The 20,853-nt window shown below is 39.3% G+C and overlaps 1 protein-coding gene across 1 annotated transcript in view; it reads left to right on the forward strand.

Annotated features, from left to right (window-relative positions):
• Positions 1–20,853, forward strand: part of GRIK2 (glutamate ionotropic receptor kainate type subunit 2) — a 591,009-nt gene that overhangs the window by 355,580 nt on the left and 214,576 nt on the right. The gene's annotated exons all lie outside the window — the stretch shown is intronic.

The raw sequence follows: 20,853 nt of genomic DNA on the forward strand, positions 1-20,853 counted from the left end.
CACAATTTCTTGCTATCAGTTAAATATTCAGTTCCTCTCTCTTTCTCATTAAAGGATAATAAGAGACATCTGAGCACTGACCCTTACTGTCCCAGCTGGACCTAGCTTCTTTCACACCTGTTTTTTCCTTTTCCTAACTATTTCTTTTCTTTATTCGTCTCGATATCCTATGTATGATATCTTTATATCGCTTAATGTAGTCAGGTGCCTATCATGGGAAACTGTACTTTGAAAAAGCCTCAGATTCCTTATAAATCAAAAAATGTAAAAAATAGAGTAGATTGCAGCACACATGTTCCCAGTATCATTCTTATCTTTAAATTCCCAGATAGTCTGAGATTGTTTAAGAAAAGCTTCTCTTGCTAAAACTCTGCATTGTTCATTCAATTAGATTTCATTATGCATATACTATATTCTTTTAAGTGGCTTCACAGGATAGGGTCAATTGTGTTCGAGACTATGAATGATTAAACTATTCAATCTTTTTGTTTCCTAGATCAGCCTTAGCTCATTTCTTTCTTTCCACTTTAGGTGGTGGGAGTCAGTACGTAATCGAATCATAAGCTTTCCCTGACATGTTTGATCACAATTACCACTACTAAACATCATTTCTATTCAGTTTTCCCATGTAAATGGGAAAAAAATAATACCTACCCACGTTTTGTAAAGAGCCTTGAGATCCCTTGATGAAAAGCAGCACATCACTGCTAAGTAATATTATTTACCATTTACTTATTATATCTTGCCACTACAAAGCACTTCCTTGACCCAAAGAGCTTACAATTTAAGAAAGAGAAAGATGGGAAAAGACAAGAAAAAACAGGTAAGGATGTGTGTGTGGATATTATTGGTTAGGAGATGATGAAGGGAAGGCTTCTTGATATAAATCAGCAGGACCTTGAATTTGATATGGGATGAGGAACAGGAACAAGATTCGAGGAGGAGTGTGTGTGTGTGTGTGTGTGCGTGTTGAGGCAGTAATGTGATAAGGTCAATTAAAAAGGAAGATTCCTTTAGCAGCTGCATTTTTGGAGGCTGAAAGGGGGAAATTTAGGGTAACCCAGGTGAGAGCTTTATTCAAGGTGTAGCAGAAGTGAGGAAAGGATGGATTTTAGTGATAAAAATGTAGCACATGTGAGAGATTGGATATGGAGAGATAAAAAGCTCAGGCTTTGAGAGACTGAGTTCGGCATGGTGACAGAACAAATTGAAAAGCATTTGGAGGTGCAAGACTGGGGGAAGATAGGGAGTAATTTGGGAATCATCTGCATACTGGTCAAAAATTAAAAAAAAAAAAAACTATAGGAGTAATGAGGTCACCACCAGCATATATAAAGAGAGGGGCACACAAGATGTTCTGCAGTCAAGACATACTGAAACAGTGTTTGCCAAGATAGACAGAGACCCCAGGTGAACACAGTGTCACAGAAGTCAAGAGAGGAGAGAAAATAGCAGAGAAGAGCATGATCAGTGGTGCTGAAGCCATTGATCTTTCTAAATCACAAATCAAGAATAAAAAGAATGGAGAAGAGTCCCTTTGAATCTAAGATAACCAACAATCTGATATTCATGAAGGGAGGGAAAGGGGGCACACAGGTATGAAAGTGATTCATTAACCCCCTGTAGATAGTGAACATGAGATGGTCCAGATAAGACTTATGTCTCAACAACTGAACTTAGTTTCCATTCAATACATAATTAAGTCCCTACTTGAATCACGGGATGATCTTCATGTACTTGCAACTGAGTTGCGAACAAGACATGGAAAATCGTGGAAAAGTAAGAATGGGCCTTTATTAATAGTGGTAATTTGGAACAGCCAGAGTAGACCTATTTGTTTAAGAAAACTTTACTGGAATGATATAAACACTCAAGTATTATGTTATACCTGCTAATTTTTTTTGGTAGCCAGACATTTTGCTACAGCTATATTCATTTTTTTTAAAGTGACCAATACAATATAAAATTCAGACGACTAAAAGTCTTAACACAACTGCTGTAGAAATCGAGTTTAGTCACTTTATCTTTTCACATTTTACAGGCACTGAATGTTAGTGCATACTCAAAATGTGTCAAAAATTATGGACAGTGCAAAGTAAGCTAATTAAAATAAAAATTGCACTGGAAACCTAATATTGCGGGGTCTGCAATTTTCACAATGTTGTGAATGAAGTAGGGCCTTATACATAATATATTTTACTCCGAGGAGTCTAAACAATGTACAAAAACTGGATTTGATTTGTCGAGTGACTGGATCTGAAGGTTATTTAAAATTCAGACTTAATCCAGTATAAAATTGGATTGGCTCTAGACTGTTACATGATCAAAATTTCAACCATTCTAGAGGACAATGCCACGTTTATCACAGTACTGTATGTCAATGCATTTGGAAGTTGATATTTCCAAGGATGACAGTCAAGTAGTCACATACTATGTAGGTAAGTTGTGGTTGCCACTTTTACTTGTAATTCCTGTAACATTCCAGACATTAGGGTCTGGTAAAATACCCACACAATTCTATTATGAATTTTATTTTATTTTTTATTGTTTTGACATTTTAGCTTCTATTTTAACTACTCCTTTGCATTTGTAGTACTAGAAATGCACAGTTGGAGTTCTCTTCACTTGTAGGTATGCTTTCTCTATACTTTCAATATTGCATTTTGTCTGTTTCAGTATTTTTTTTTTATTTTCTCACCCTTGTTTGCAATCGTTTGCAAGCATCATACAGTTTTTAATTTTGCTTCTTCCTGATTTATCTGTTTAGCTGCCATTTGAAGGCCATCTGTTCAAACTGCATTTTTATTTCTTTGTATACATTTATTTACCCTGTAGATTAACCACTCCTGTTTTATGCCAGAATCATTTCTCTTTACTTAAAGTAATTTCCATTAATCATCCTCAATTGTTTAAGCTTCTTTGGCATCTCTCCAGCAGTAGCCTTTTGGAAGACCTAGCCACTGATCCATTCTATTTAATATATAATAATATTATGTCCACTTGATCAAGTTTTTCTAATTATCCTCACAGTCATTTTTTCTAAATCAGACACAGGCACCTACCATTCCGTAACTGTTAGTATCTATGATACATTTTCTATTTGTGTTTACTGTCTCAAATATTCCCAGAGTTTTCCAATTATTATTATGTTGGCATGCTTTTTTCATCCCATTGATATAGCATTCTATTTCTGTGTGAATTCTGTCTTGGCAGGTCCATAGGATAATTTATTATGATAATTTGTAATATGCCAGAAAAAGATCACTGTGCATTTTATACTTTTCAGTCTAATTGGTAATTCACGAAGCCTGAGCTTCAAATACTCTGACCTTTCATTTCCAGTGTCATTTGTCCCAACTTGAATGAGCACAGCAGGCTCCTGTCTGGCACCCCAGTAACCTTATTTCTTTTGTTTTTTGCACCTCCTTTTTTGCTTCCGGCAAATTGGCTACATTCTTATTCTCTGGCCTCTTTCTAGAAAACATCCTACTGTACATTTGAATGTTGCAATAGAGTCCCCTCTATTATAATATGTTGCTAATTCCCTAACAACTTTTCTCTTCATTTTTTCTTTAGTGCACTGAGCAGCCTGTTCTTCCACATCACTGCTGTCAACTACAGCTATGTTCCCACTAGAGTTATCTGTTTCATATTTTTAATAGAGGCTGAACATTGGCTATATGCGTCTGTATGTATTTGTCCTTCACTGTTGTATTGCTCTACTTTTTGCCTAGTCATACTGATGATTAAACTGCTTCACTTCTAATCTGACTGAACTGTTCTGTTTACACGTTATTTTATAACAAATAATAATGAAGTATAAATTAATAGGGACATGGCTGTAATTGAGAGCAACCACGTGAAGGAACCTGCTCTCATTCCACTAAGGATAAAAGAAGATAAGTTGTTGAGGAGTTGATGACACAGTATTGGAGGATTGTATAACAAGATTTGGACATATTGCAGATGGTTTTGCAGGCAAGGTGCATATTACTTTTTAGGAACGGTCTGCTTTTCATGCTGATTCCTAAGGTGCCCAAGGTAAAATATTCAGAAGTGCCAAAAGTCCTATTTTCAAAAGCATCTAAGATCCATTTACTTTCTAAGCGACTTAAACATGTTGAAAATTGTACCCTCTCTTTTTCCAAATTGTAATGCGAAATTTTTTTTAAGTGGAACAGTTCATTCTATTTTGAAGTGGAGCAGATTGGTCAGTATGAATAGGTATGAACCAGATCTTTTGTGATGGACACGCCAGATTTACACAACCACTTGAATGCTCACCTAGCTACTTCTTGACAGAAGTCAAATGGGAACTTCCAGGTAGGACATACATGCACAACTTCACTCAGGAAGAGGTGGTGTTATGTACAGACTGGCACACCCAAGCTTAGGACATGTTAATCATAGCAGGAGAATGCCTTGAATTATTTCAGGCTGACACAAGAAAGCCCCCTAGTTTCTAGAAGACTACTTTCCAGACTCAAAATCATGGACTAGAAGCAATATAGTTGAGCATACCAGAAGTACATAGTAATTCAGTATACGGCATGGGAGAAACACATGTATAAAGTCCCAATCAGATGGTAAATCAGATGCTTGCTACTGATCTCAAGTAAAGAACAGGCTACAAATAAGGAATTCTCAACCGAAGGGCAGCCAGATATAATCACTGTTCCCCAAAGTGCGAAGAACTCAAGCACAATCTAAACTTAATGAAACAAGTTCAGTCAACCCCCCAGTACACTGTAGAAAACAACACTGCAAGCATTTTTCCTCATAACAGTAAATATTAATACCACATCTTGTGACCAGATCTTCTCTACATTTTTGTCATGAAGCTGGATGAAAAAATTATGAATGTATCTGAGGGTGGGGGAATTCAACCTGAACTGCAGCACCTCCCACCCCATCTTTGCTGCCCCTGGAGATAGGGGCCAAGGATGTAGCTTGGAGAGTCTAGTTCTTAACAGATGCTTTGAGATCTGTGGGATTTCTCTGCTGGGCTCAGGATACCCAGAGATTTGGAGAGTAGTGTCCCAATTTGCTCTTTTTTGGAAGATGCTATTCCGACAGTATGATTTGTAGGAAAGGCCATAAGTTATGAGTTTCTTGCCCCTTGCAGAGCGACCAGAGATGACTTGCCCTTAGCTTTCCCATATTCAGTCTTCACTAAGAAAACTTTCTCCACAGATCTTTTTTTTCTGGTGCCTACTTCTTTCCAGTAGTGTATTTAACTCTTCTTCACACCTCTTTATTCTCCTTTCCTCATTTTCTTGGTCTCCTTCTCTTTGGTTGTGGACAAAAATGTCCAATAAGTAGATCATCTGTTGACAGTATCATGGAAACAAACATACTCTTTGAAAGCAGCAAGGGTGTTGCTTAAAAGCACTGGACTTATTTTAAAGTATAGGGCAAAATCCTTGCTCTGTTGAAGACAATAGCAAAACTCCCATTGACTTCAATGGGGCCAGAATTTTGTCCATACAGATTTCTGTATGGAAACTAGTATTTTCTTTTCTACCTCTTGTCTAGGAGAGCTTTTCCTGCCCATATCCAGAGCTGGCACCTGTATTTACTAAGAGTTGCCTTTCATTGCTGTTCGTGAGCAGCCTTAGGATATTTAAATGTAGCAAGTTTTGAAATAGATAGAGAATATTTAACAAATATTATCCAACAGGAAGTTATTGACAAAGGAATATTATCAATGGACCAATGGTAGACATACAACACCTGCTTGACCATTCATGTCTGGATCCAGGGATGGGGAGCCTGCACAGAGATGTATGTGTGAGGTTCTTCCTCCCTCTTGTGCACCTGCGTGGGTACGTGGGCTGGGCCACTTTCTGGCTCATGAAAATACTAGAGCTCTGAAAAGAATAAAGGTAGAAAATCACTTGAAGAATTAAATTTCATATTTAAATGTCTGCCCACGGGGGTATGTGGAAATTAAGGCTGCCTGATAAGAAAGTTAATTCCCACTTGGATTTAAATCCAATGTTATGTAAACTCTTGTGCATAAATTTTGCTTCTATTTCTTCTGGTTCAGAAAAGGTTGGGCATGAGAGATAGCCCAATTGATAGAAATTAAATTAGTGAAAATTAGAGAAAATTGGTGAAACGGCTTCTCCATTCATATGTGCATTTTTCCTCTGAAGAAGTGATTTGTAATTCTACCTTTTCATGTTAAAGCTCCCACAAGATACTTCCAGAATTCCATTTTTGAGAGTTTATTATTTCTCCAATCATTCAGTCCATTTCCACAAAATCTATACTTTGTGTCCTTTAACACGGCTGAACTCAAAATAAAGATTGGTTGAACTGGAAAAGATTAAAGCTGATAGTTACTCTATTTCCCACTCTCCAAGAAAAACAAAAAAAACAGCCCTTTACCCCCCCTTATATCCAAAACCAATATTTCTACAGTGTAACCACAGGATTGGGAGCCAAGAATTCTTAAATTCTAATCCCACCTTTTAAATTAACTCCCTCAATGACCCTAGACATAGTCACTACTTAATCTACCTGTGTCAGTTTCCTCCTCTATGAAATGGGGATAGTGGAATTTGCAAGATGTTATGCAGATTTATTAGTCTGAATGCGTATGAAGCACCTTTAAATAGGACCAAAAAGCTTCATGTAAATAAATATTATTATATTATTGTTTTTTACACTTTTCAACTGTCATGCATGATTTGATCACTGCTCATGTCAAAGTAAACATTGCTGGAAAGTGGAACCCTTGGGAATGTCAAGTATCAGCCAAAATGCGTTTCAATAGTTCAGTAGCATTTAGGATGTGCTGCTGTCAGGAGATGTACTTCTGGGAATGATGCCCAAACATGGTGAAACCAGTACTGTTTGGAGAGTTGGCAGGTTTATTTGTACAGCATCAAAGAAACAAGTACTCAGGTATGTAAGAACTGCAATATTGATGCTTAAGCTAGACAACAGATAGACAAAGCTGAGGAATAGACATAACAAATTAATTTGAATATGTCTTGTTGAAGTTTAGCATGTCTTGTTCTGTGATTTACAAGTTTTTAAATATATTTTATTCATATATGTTACTTAGCATGTATAATTATATTATAAATATACAGCACACATACATGTTTATTTATGAATATATATACACATATATGCATTTTCATGAGATTTACCACATCCTTTCAAAATAATTATTTAAATTGTATAGATTATATACCCCCTCTCCTCCGGCTCTCCAAAATTATACAAACACAAAAAATGTTAAAAAGATGAAAGAACATTATTACAGGATGGGTGAGGCTCAGTTAATGAGCAGCTATTCAATATTTTATTTTATCCTCATTGTTCAGTGCTTGTCCCTAGACCTTATCTACTGTACACTGTACTCATGGGGGAATTCTGTGCCAAGAAATTAAAAATTCTGTGCACAATATTTTAAAATTCTGCAAAATTCTGCATATTTTATTTGTCAAAATAACACAATATTATAATGTCAGTTTCAATTATTTTGGTAATTTATTTCAAAATACCTGTCAGCAATTATGTCTGTAACAATACAGATAACAAAAAAGATTCAGGAAATGTTTTTTGACAAATAGATTCCTTACTAGGCATATTAATACAGAACTCTGAGTAATAATTCATTTAAACTACAATACAGAACCGTATTTCCCGCACTCCTCAAAAGAGTACAAATGCTTGGAGGTGTTGGGGGTAACAGAGGAGCTGAGGGAGAGGGAAGTAGTTGCTGGGAAGGAGCCTGGAAGTGAACCTGGAGGGTTGTTGGGTGTGGGTGGGAGAAGAAAGGAACAGGGTTTTTTTTGGAACGGGAGGGATTGTTAAGGAGTTGGGAAGTCTCCCCCATGCAGACCCTGGCTGACCCCTAGCCTCTCCCATTCAGTCAGGCACATATGCCCCCTGTTCTCATGTGACCCTGCACCCCCTCCCCCGTCTCCATGTGGCCCTGCCCTCTGCTCCTGTCCCCATCCCCATGTGGCCCTGCACTCCTTTTCCCATTCAGCTCCTGCCCCAGTCTATCCCCCACACTAGCTCTTCTGAACCCCAGTCTATGTGACCTCCTGAGCAGCCCCGTGTGCCCTGCTTGTCTGTCCCCCCCCCCCATATCCCATACCTCCTCATCTGACCCCATGGGGAGGGCACTGTGAGTAATGCAGCTTCCTCTGTTCCCTATCTGCAGTTTGCTGCTTCTTCCCAGGAGTGGTTGCTCTCTGTTATGGTGCCATAGCAGCCCCTAGTGGGCAAAAGGCACAATGCAGTGCCTATCCAGCAGAATGTATTTTCTGCTGAGAAAAAAAATCTGCAGCGGGCCATGAATTCTGTGCATGCACAGTGGCACAGAATTCCCCCAGGAGTAAAACTGTTCAAACCCTTCTCTCAGTACAGAATTATTAATTCTCTCATGGCCATTTCTATGGCACTCATCTCTATAGTATTTGAGTGCTTCATGAATATTCATATATTTATTTTCACAATGCCCTTCTGAGAAGAAAGGATATTATTTTACCCATTATACAGATGGGGAACTGAGACACAAATTAAGGTTAAAAGTATCCACTAATTTTGAGTGCCCAGTTTGAGACACTTAGAACCAGATTTTTTAGAGTACATAATATTATGTAGTACTTTATGTGCTCAAAGCAGAATTCCCATTGACATCAGTTGCAGCTGTGAATCCTCATCACTTCTACAAATCAGACCCTAGGGTCTCAAGTTGGGCCAGCTCTTTAGTCTCATTTAGTCACTACCTATGAAAAGTTTGGGTTAAGTGACTTGCCTAATCTTTTCCTTCCTGAAATCCCCTGCCTCATTTACTACACATCTTACATCTTCCGCAGCAAATGAAGCAGGGGACTTACAGGCAATAGTATGCTTTACTACACAATCCTGAATGATCTTCAGAGCAGGTCCATTCTGTGCACTGAATGAGGTAGGGTCTCGTGGAAGAAACAATATGTGATCAGGTAATTAAAGCCTGTGTCATAATGGATACACACTAGAGAGGGGTGAATGAAAAAGTTACAAAGGCAGCTTTCGTTCTGTCTTTCCTAATTTTTGAATGCTTCATTTTGCAACCTTGGTTAGTGTTCTCTTAACTAACCTCAGGGCTTAGGTCACCATCCCCTGGCAAACCTAATTTAAAGCCCCCCTTACTAGGTTAGCAAGCCTGGCTGCAAAGATGCTCTCCTCTCTCTTCATTAGGTGGATCCCATCTCTTCCTAGCAATCCTTCTTCCTGGAAAAACATCCCATGGTCGAAGAATCCAAAGCCCTCTCTCCAACACCACCTGCGTAACCACACATTTACCTCCACAATTCGATGGTCCCTACCTGGGCCTTTTCCTTCAACAGGGAGGATGGACAAGAACACAACTTGCACCTCAAACTCCTATATCCTTCTTCCCAGAGCCAAGTAGTCTCCAGTGACGTGCTCAAGGTCATTCTTGGCAGTATCATTGGTGCCCACGTGGAGAAGTAGGAAGGGGTAGCAGTCCAAAGGCTTGATCAGTCTCGGCAGACACTCAGTCACATCCTGAATTCTAGCTCCAGGCAAGCAGCACACTTCTCGAGTTTCCCGGTCTGGACGGCACATGGATGACTCCATCCCCCTTAGGAGGGAGTCTCTGACTACCACCACCCATCTACTCCTCAGGAGAGTGGTGGTCATGGAACCCCCATCCCTAGGACAATGCATCCCATGCCTTCCAGTTGATGGGGTCTCCTTCTGATCCCTTCCCTCTGATAACTCTTCCGAACCATTCTCCACTGTAATACCTGTGCAGAGAGCCTGAAAATGGTTTCTTACCTGTATCTGCATAGAACAGTTTGACAGCAGGTTTCACAGATACTTGATGACAGTAGAGTACTGGTGAGATGCTCAGACTCTTCTGCCCATTCCCCAAAAGCTTTACCCCTTCTGCCCTGTCCCAATCCTATCTGTTCCCTGCCCCTGACTTCTTGTGCTAGTCACAGTCTCCAAATCAGAAGCTTCACATCTCAGTCCCAATCTCCTTCACAGTAAGTCTAGTCTCATTCCTGTGGGCTCCCAGTCACAGTCTCCCTTTGCCACTCCTAGTTTCACTCTCTATTCTCAGCTCTCCATCATACCCCCAAGTTTTTTGTCCTCGGTCTCCTTGCCCATCCAGTCCTTCTCCTCTGCCTTCCCAGCTCCTGATCTAATCTGTCTTTCTCTCCCACCCTGGCCTCCAACCACACAAACACCCCCATGTAACCTGTCCCCACTGACTCTATCCAAATCTGTTTCCCAGTCTACTAGTTTGATCTCAGTGTCTCTCCTTCCTGCCTGGCTCCTCTTCCTAATCTCTTTGTACAACCAGTCCCAGTGTCCTCTGCAAGCTCCAGCTCCTCATCTTCCCCTCCCCCAGTGCCACTGGTTCTCAGCCCCAGTTTAACTGCCCAGTTTGCCCTAGTCTCCTATTCCTCCCGCCCGAGTTCTAATCCAATCTCCATCTCCCCCACACATTCTGACTCACAGTCCCCACCCCAGGTCCTAGTCCCGGTCTGCTTCCCTGGACAGTCTATCTTTCTCCCCAGACCCAGTCCTATCTTCCCCACTTCCATTCCCAGTTTCTTTCTCCTCCCTCCCCCTGCCAGCCTTCAGTCCCAATTTCTGCCCCATCCATGTCCCATTCTACATCCACTGCCCACCCCCAGCATGTCCTCTCCGCATTTGAATCAGGCATTTCCCAGGCATGTCCCCACTGCATTCTCCTCCACCATGTCTGGGTCAAGCAGGAAGTTATTGAGGGAACAGGACAGACCAGCTCCCTGATTCATTTTGTTTGCCTGGACCCAGACCCAGCATGGCCCAGAGCAACACAGAGATGCAATTGCAAGGAAAGTTATGCTCAGCCCTGGGTTGAGGCATACTCAGTTCTGGCAAAATGTTTGGGGAATTTATCTGCAAAAATCTAAGTACTCTCTACTGAACATGTGTGAACTGCAGATTTTCAAAGGCTTGTATCTTGGCCAAATTTGGGATTGTCATGGGTATGGAAAAAGGCACATCCTTGACACAAGCTCTCAAGTCCGTGCTGTAAAACATGGGGACGCAAGAGCTTCTCAAAGAAAAGGTCACCAGAAATTTTTAACATAGTTAAAAAAATCCCTCTATTTTTCCCTTAGCCTCATTCTCACATGTCTGAACCATTTTGGCTGAAATTAAATATATATAACAGCCTAAGGCAGACACCTCAGGAATTGTGATAGCATGGCGACATATATTATCCAGCTTTTTTAAAAGTCTATCTATAATATTCAACAGTATGACCTGCACCAGTGATTTTTTACATATTAACTATGCAGTGTATGGAGACCTATGTCCATTATTTGTTCAACGACCACTCATTCTTGTATTTTGGGATAATGGAAAAAAATTAATCAAGTTTTGGTATATCCGTCATAAGCTTTAATATAGTGATCACAAAATAAATAATAATATCTAGCTCTAATGTAGCACATTATAAAAGAGGGCAGTATCAGTATGCCCATTTTACAGATGGGGTAAATGAGGCCAAGAGAGATTACATGAATTCTCCACGGACACCCAGCAGGCCAGGGTCTCATTTGTCCACAGGTACCAAAGAATTACTATGAACCACAGTGATTTTCTGTTTGAAGTAGTATAGAGGACAGCTGGCATACTGGATATTGTTGTGTTGGTTACTTTTGGCAAATGCTGACTTTTTAATAGCAACCATTGTTCCTCATTCAACTTCTCTCAAACACTTTTCTTTTCCAGGGTAGTTTTTGCCATTTCTTGCCATATTTAAGTCCTATTATACTAGCTTGTTAGTCCTAGCTTATTAGTTTCAGGCTGGGGTTTCCACTCTTGATGCAAAACTTTCTCAAGATGGCCCTCACTGGAGTCTGGAACACTCCAGAGCAGTTAAACTCCAAAGCATTTATCAATGCTTCTAACCCCATTATGCCATAGTTGAGAAGTGGTTTTCAGTCCATCAATATACATTAAGAATTAAAGTGCTCCTCTGGTGCCATGTGTGTTGAGTTGCTAAAACAATCAATTTTTATACCATGCCAAAGGTCTAATAACTGTAACCAGTTGTTATGGCTACAAATAACACACAATCCAGGTTCTTCCTCTGTTTAAAAAAACACATTTTTTCCACCTTGTAAAAAGTATGGATAATTCTGTGTATTATGTAGGCGGCATGATTTTGGTCATTCCAAGAACCTTTGTGGTTGTGGTGCTGCTCCATAAACAGCTTTCTAAAATAACTTTCCTGTTACCCACTCTGTAATACATCTAAAGGTTTTTTTGTTTTGTTTTGATAAAATCAGTCTAATTATTCTGACATGGCACTTAAATTTTTGATAACTTCCCAAAGTATCCTAGAATATTTTTCCAATTATAAATGGTTTGTACAAGACTCAGTTCTCCCACCACTGCAATGCAGCTTCATCTGGGCTGGACTATGGCAGCTTGAACTGAACACATCCGGTTAGATCAATAACATATTTAATTAAAACTAAAGGCAAAGATGAAGTAGGCTGAATGTAATTACTGTACCCTTATTGGAATTTGGCCAGGACACTGGGTCTAGAGTGCTAACACCCATACTCACATACCAGTGCTCCACACTTTGATTTTAAATCTCATTCCAAGATGACACTTGTAACCACACACAGCTGCTAGAAAAATGTGGGGCTATTGGTGTTTTACTGATTCAGAGGGAAGAGTTCCACCAAATCTATTATTTGCAGTACCCAAGGTTTTCCTTGGCAATCTTCCTTCCAATTACTGACCTTGCTCATTTTGTGAGATCGGACAGGATCACACCTTAAGAAAGATTTTTAAACAGATAATATGAAATATTTTACGATGCCATGTGTAATTAACTTCTCACTTAGTGCTACAGATAATTATTGAGGTAACTAGTCTTTCAGTATTGAGAAGAATATAAAAAGTCATTTAAATACTATAGCTTTTATATATCTACCAATGTGATATATGCCATCATGTGCCAGCAATGCCCCTCTGCCATGTACATTGGCCAAACCGGACAGTCTCTACGCAAAAGAATTAATGGACACAAATCTGACATCAGGAACCATAATACTCAAAAACCAGTGGGAGAACACTTTAACCTGTCTGGCCATTCTTTGACAGACCTGCGGGTGGCTATCTTAAAACAGAAAAACTTCAAAAACAGACTCCAACGAGAGACTGCTGAGCTGGAATTGATATGCAAACTAGACACAATCAACTCAGGGCTAAATAGGGATTGGGAATGGCTGAGCCATTACAAACATTGAATCTATCTCCCCTTGTAAGTATTCTCACACTTGCTTCTTATCAAACTGTCTGTACTGGGCTATCTTGATTATCACTTCAAAAGTTGTTTGTTTTTTTTTTTTTTTTTTTTTTTCTCCTCTCTTACTTAATTGGCCTCTCAGACTTGGTAAGACAACTCCCACCTGTTCATGCTCTCTGTATGTGTGTATATATATCTCCTAAATATATGTTTCACTCTATATGCATCCGAAGAAGTGGGTTGTAGCCCACGAAAGCTTATGCTCTAATAAATTTGTTAGTCTCTAAGGTGCCACAAGTACTCCTGTTATAGCTTTTTGTAAGCCCAAAACACTGAATTAAATATATTGTAAGTTTTAGTATTTTTAATTATTAGCACAGATTGTTGTAGTTTAAAAAAAAAAGAATAGCACTGATAGTTCTGACAAGGGTAAAATATACATATACTTCCTGTAAAAGAGTATCGGGGGTAGCCGTGCTAGTCTGTATCCACAAAAACAACAAGGAGTCCGGTGGCACCTTAAAGACTAACAGATTTATTTGGGCATAAGCTTTCGTGGGAAATGCATCTGAAGAAGTGGGGTTTTACCCATGAAAGCTTACGCCCAAATAAATCTGTTAGTCTTTAAGGTGCCACCGGACTCCTTGCTGTTTCTGTAAAAGAGTGGCATTTTTCTTCTGTTTATCATCCCTGTTAGCAGATGTTAAAGGTGCTGAAGTTCTTCTGACTCAGCATGGCAAATGTAGTTTGATTCCACTCAAATTATATGAGAGGTGAGAGCGGCTCTCTAGATCGAGGGAATCAGACAGAGGAGGGATATCCTAGATACACCAAGCTCTAGCTAGGGTGACCAGAGTGTGAAAAATCAGGATGGGGTAATAGGCACCTATATAAAACAAAAGCCCCAAATATCAGGACTGTCCCTATAAAATCGGGACAACTGGTCACCCTACTCGAGGTGTAAGCTTAAGCTGAGCTCTACGGTGGTGCTTTTGAGATAGCAGTGAAGCCAAACCTCAGGAAGGCAGGGTGGTTGGACACTAACTTCATTTCTGACGACCTGGTTAGGATGATGAGCTTGATTCACATTTCTTCTGTAGCTCTGCACACTTGCATAAAAGGGTTGCAGAGCAGCCACATGAGTCCCCAGGGGATTGTCTTCAGTCTTCGGTCCAGAGAGTGCACCACATCCATCCTTTTCTGTATCTCAGTCCAGGAGGCAATTAATATTAAAATATGGAGATATCCCTATCTCATAGAACTGGAAGGGACCCTGAAAGGTCATCGAGTCCAGCCCCCTGCCTTCACTAGCAGGACCAAGTACTGATTTTTGCCCCAGATCCCTAAGTGGCCCCCTCAAGGATTGAACTCACAACCCTGGGTTTAGCAGGCCAATGCTCAGACCACTGAGCTATCCCTCCCCCTACCACTGAGCTATCCCTTCCCCTGGGGGATAGATTTGGTGGAACTCTTCCCCCTGAAGGCAGAAGAGGGAGAGGTCAAAAGAATTCATATGGCCTCACTATTAATTGCTGCAATGGTCTATAAGGGGCTATTATATCAGGGGCCACAAGTTCAGACAGTCCTCATGGGTGTTCTGGCAAGCATTGGAGCCTGGCACCTGTGCAGTGATGAATTTTGCCCTGTGCACGCTGTAGAACTCAACATATTCACACTTCCAGTCTTCATGTATTATTCTGGCCTTATTTGTTCTATTTTTGCTGTTATCTGTAAGTAATCAGCTTTTGATTCCTTTGCGTGTTCCAAATGCAAAACAATCAGTAAACAAACTAGTTTAGGCTTGCATCATAGTTGGTACTATGATCAGAGACAGTACTGGTAATCTTATTCCACTAGTGAACGCCCAGTTTTTGCTATATGTGCATGCAAAATAGAAATAAAATTACAGGGCTGCAATTCATTTTTGTACAGAAACCAGTATAGAAAATTATGGAAGGAAATGACTTATAGTTCCTGTTCACAGAAATGCATGACCTGCATTCCCTTTTCTTTAATGCATTGAAGTTCAGCTAAATTATGGTAGATTTAGAGCATAAGCAGTTGTAAAAGATATACTGTTGCACGCTAAGCATAACAAATCCATATAGAATTCCTGTAAATTATTGCTGTCTCCTTGAGCCATACGAAGAAGATGAGATATCGAAGTGAGGAAGAACAGTTGAATAGTGAAACACACTTGTATGCAAAATGTACATTTATGCCTATTTGTAATATATTTTCATGTTTTTACAGTGATGAGTGGATGGCATACTCATTTAATAACCAAAAGGAAAGAATACCCCTAGTACTCTAATAGTTTGTTTGTTTTTTCAGAAAGGAAATTGCTTTGCTGTATACATTGAAACTCATTCCCTCATATCTCACATAGGCCTGAGCCGTGGTGGACAGAAAATGGTTAGTCTGTAGCCATGACCACCACACCACAAACACTGAAGGCAAGTGCTGTAGGCACTCCAACTATTAGAGCCTGATTGAGGTGTCTATCAGCCCAAATTCTGGTCAGTTCTAGGTGTAGAGGAAACATTCTGGTACAAATCCCAACCTGGATTCTTAGTGTCTAGGGCTATAGCTTCCCCCGTCAGGCCCATCCCTGTTCAATATACCTCTTCTCCCAAGTGTGACTCTCCCTCAGGATCACAGATGCTACCATTCTCTCCTGGCTTCCAAAATAGCTTCTGTAACTTAGTTCTACCCCCAAAGTAATTTGATTGGTCAAAGAGGGAGGGACTTCTCTGTCTGTCGGAGTGTCAGTCTCTGATTTTCCCAAAAGTTGCCTCAGCTTGGCCCCTGCTGGAGAGAGAGAGAGAGAAATGGCCTTTTCTGTGTTCTTTACAATATTTTATTTGGACAGCATGATTTTTTGCCTTTTTCCAAATAACCAACTGATTGATGTGGCATTTTAATTCTCAAGATGAACTTTAATTTTATGGCCATAATATACTCCTAGATTCTGAGCTTGCAGGTTGAGCATAGGCATTCTGTAGTGTGGCTCAGTTTTGGAATAGCCCATTGGTATGTGTTGTGCAGCTCCTTTGGTACCTGATCCACAGAATGTGTGTCTGTTGCCATCACCAATTACAGAAGTTGGTTCTTTACCTTGAGCTGTAGAGGCACATGTATTCAGCTCTAGAGGGCCCTGGGTTTATCCCCACTATCAGTGAACAGGGCCCACTTATGTGACAATTAACAACAGGGCTTAGTGTTATATGTTGTGCTGGGACCAGGCTGAAGGTCTCTGAACTAAAGTTTGAAGTGCTTAATCAATCCAAGCTCCTGCTGAATTTCAGTTGGGGTTTGACTCAGTTGGAGTTTAAGCACAAAAAAATTTGGCCCTTTGGATTTGCATTTTTATTTTTATTGTGGATATTTATGCTTAAAATAATCATGTTTATCCTTGTGTTTTCAATACTTGAATGGTGCCTAAGGCTTTGGTAAGTGCTTTATTAAATTTAAATGCGAGAACAACATTTTGTGAAATGAGTAGTGCTTTACATGTACTGTAGGGATAGCAGAAATAAATTAGCACTTGGTAAATAAAATCACTGCCAGCACTTCCTTTTAGATTTGTGCCAACATCTTGTTGGTAATAAAATGTGTGCTGTATTATATATCAAATAAATGGAAATATTTTTGCAATGCATGTAAACAGTTGTGCATTGTGTAATGCCATAAAATAACATACACTACAAAAAGGTTTCAATTTTTATCTCTATGTAAGGAACTCTGTCAAAAGAAATATTAAAAAGCCATGTTTTCCTTTGCAACTGAAAGTGTATACAAATTGAATGTAATATTATGCTGTAATATCATTATGATCTGTAAGTCTGCCAGCATATTCCAGACAGTGAAAGGCATTGTGTTTTTATCATACACCTCTACCCCGATATAATGCGACCCGATATAACATGAATTCGGATATAACGTGGTAAAGCAGCGCTCCAGGGTGGCGGGGCTGCGCACTCCGGCGGATCAAAGCAATTTCGATATAAAGCGGTTTCACCTATAACGCGGTAAGATTTTTTGGCTCCCGAGGACAGCGTTATATCGGGGTAGAGGTGTATTTGTTGTTTTTAATTTTTAATTTAAGCCTCAATTGCTGGAATTAAAAGGTTGCATGGGTATCAGCTTTTTTTTTTTCTTGCCTTCGTGGTGGCTGAGAGAACCATGAATATGTGACTTGAGAAGAAAAAGAACTAAAACAAAAATTTAAAAATCTCCTGATATTTGAGGCTTAACTCATGATTTATAGTGATTGGGGTGGGAAAAACTGAAAGCATCTCAGATTCTTTTGGTACTTAATGGTTGGGGCCTTTCTAATTTATAGCCAAGGATATTCAAAGAATTAGCTTTGAAGCATTCATGATATTTTGTAATAAATCTTCTAATACTGAGATGACTGGGGGCGGGAGCAAATGTGTCAATATTTAAAAAGAGTAAATGAGATGACTTGGGAAACTATAGAACAGTTACTCTGATTTCAGTCCAGGGCAAAATGAAAAGGCTGCTAAGGGATACATTCAGTAAAGAATTAAAAGTTGAGAACATAATTAATGTCAATCAACATGACTGTATGTGAAATAGGATTTGTCAAAAAAACACCACCACCGCTGGACATAATTTTGTGATGAGATCAAAGTTAAAGGTAATTGTGTCGACATAATACACTTACATTTCTGTAAGGCTTGTCCTACTTGACATTCTGATTTTAAAAGTTAGCACCATACAAACTCATTTTACCTTATATTAAATGGATTATAAGTTTATTAAGTGATAGATCATAAAAAGTAATTGTAACTTGGGAATTGTCATCAAATGAGAGGGGTTGCTAATGAGTTTCTGCAGTGATCTGTTTTTGGCCCAATGCTATTCAATATCTTTATCAGGATCTGGAAGAAAATATAAAATAATTTCTGGTAGATTTGCAGATGACGCGAAAGTTAGTGGAGTGATAAATAATGATGGGGAGGTCAGTCACACAAACCAATCTGGATAACTTGGTAAGGCCGGCACATTTGAATGACATACATTTTAACACGGCTAAATGCAAGGTCATACATAAAGAACATAGGTCATGCTTAAAAAATGGGGGATTGTATCCTAGAAAGCAGTGACTCTAAAAAGGACTTGGGATCACGGTAGATAACCAGATGAACATGATCTTGCAGTGAGATGCTGTAGCTAAGAGAGTAATTTAAGTTCTTAGATGTATAATATGGGGACTGTCAAGTAGGAACAGGATGGTAGTATTATCTCTGTATATAACATTACTGAGACCATTAATATCCAGTTCTGCTGTCCACACTTCAAAAAGGATGTTGACAATTTAAAAAAGGTTCAGAAAAGAGTACAATAATGTTTTGAGATCTGGAAAACATGCCTTTTAGTGAGAGACTAAAGAAGATTAGTTTTTTAGTTTACTGAAGAGAAGGTTAACAGGTAACATGATCACAGTCTATAGGTACCTTCGTGGGAAAGAGATTTCTGATAGTAGATAGTGGGGGGGAAAAAGGCACAATAAGATCCAATGGTGGGAAGCTGAAGTGAGACAAATTCAGACTAAACATAAGGAACAATCTTTTAAGAGTGAGGGCAATTACCCATGGGAACAATTTACCCAGGGATCTGGTGATTCTCCATCACTTGAAGCCTTTAAATCAAGGCCTTTCTAAAAGGTATACTGTAGCTGAAACAAAAGTTATGGGCTCTTGATTGTGAAATTATTGTGTGAGGTTCTCAAGCCTGTTGTATGTAGGATGTCAGAATTAGATGATCATGATGTTCCCTCTGGCCTTACAGTCTATGCATCTTATTTTAACAATAGTTTTTAATTTATGAATAAAGTAGTCATTTGTCTGCAATAAAAATCATTGTTGATAATCTACAGGGGTAAAGTATCAGGGGGTAGCCATGTTAGTCTGTATCCACAAAAACAACGAGGAGTCCGGTGGCACCTTAAAGACTAACAGATTTATTTGGGCATAAGCTTTCATGGGAAATGCATCTGAAGAAGTGGGTTTTTTACCCACGAAAGCTTACACCCAAATAAATCAGTTAGCCTTTAAGGTGCCACCGGACTCCTCATTTTTTTTTTACAGGGGTAAAAATGACTTTTAGATGCAGTGGGGTTCCAGCATGTAAATGGAGATCAGTTCATTTCCCCCCCTCTCAAATAAATGTATCTTATAATAATAGTACTTGTCCACCTTTCCCATAACTATTAGCACATCTAAAAGGCATTATTGGGTTTATTGATATTTACTTACATTGTACACTTTTTCATTATATGTAAAGTAGGGTTTGGAGTGAGAATGAGCAAAAGTCAGATCTGTTTTATTTTTCTCATTTTCTTGGTAATTTAATTTATGTAAGTACTTATGTGTTTTTGGGGGGGGGGGGTTAATGGAAAAATACTTAACTACAATATCTACTTTATAAGCATCTGATTATACTAATGGAAACTGAAAGTACACTTATTTTTGTTAGTCCATCCCTTCTTATGCCTTGGGGTAAGCAAGTTGTCAACTGCCCATGCACCCTGCAAGGGTGCTTCTACACTGCCCTCCTCTGTATTCTCCCTCTTCCAGGACCTTTAACACAGACTCCAAATACTTGCTTATCCATTCATCACCTTTATTGGGGTCTGGAATTGTTCAGGCAAAATAAATTCAAAAGTAAACTCAAAGTCCCAAAAATCTGTTCCTGGGCTCTTACCCCAGAGCCTGACTGTGTGAAAAGGTTCTTTCACAGAGTCTTTTTATCAGTTCTTAGGAGGTGACCTCCTCTGGGACTTTGCATACAGCTCCCCTCCTCAGACCCGATGTCCTTGCAGACTTCCCAGAGTTACCTCCCTCACTCCCTCACACTTGGGAATCCTGTTTTCTTAAACCATCAGAATAACCCTCTGTGGAAAACTCTGCTGGAGTGAAATCATAAGGAATAAGGCTGAGATTTTATTAAGGAGGTTTGCTGTAGTTCATAGTCATCCATCTTAGTGCTAAGAGTAGTTTCTTGGTCCACTGCTTGTGGTCCCTTAACATTCAATCTGAGAAACACTTGATTAAAATGGGGTTAGTACAAAATGCCTGGCTGAAATAGTAGCTTAATAAATCAACAGCTAGAAACTTCTTGGTTATTTTGAAGGAATAAGCAATGCTATATAAGCTGTTAAATAATGTAATGCATCAGTCCCCATATTTTACGCTTTATTTCAAAAACTGAATATGGAGTTCTAAAGAAGGAGCTTCTCTCAAACAGCTGGTTGATGAATAAACCAAAAGGTAAATTTCAGTTTTGTGATGATACAGCTCACTTACCAACCTATGGGATTGTTACCTTTTAATTTGTAAGTGCAGCTGTAAGATCCAGTCAGCACCAGCAGCACTGAATAAGAATGCACCAGAACAGTAGTCAGATTTACTTAGATGGATTGATGATAGCACAAACTATGAAATTAGCTAATTATCTGTATAGAGCTCCTGATACTTTGAGTAATAGTTTTTTTCCAGGTAAACATCCAGGCCATAAAAAAC

The sequence above is a fragment of the Emys orbicularis genome, chromosome 3, assembly GCF_028017835.1.
Source record: "Emys orbicularis isolate rEmyOrb1 chromosome 3, rEmyOrb1.hap1, whole genome shotgun sequence".
In the NCBI taxonomy this organism is placed as follows: Eukaryota; Metazoa; Chordata; order Testudines; family Emydidae; genus Emys; species Emys orbicularis.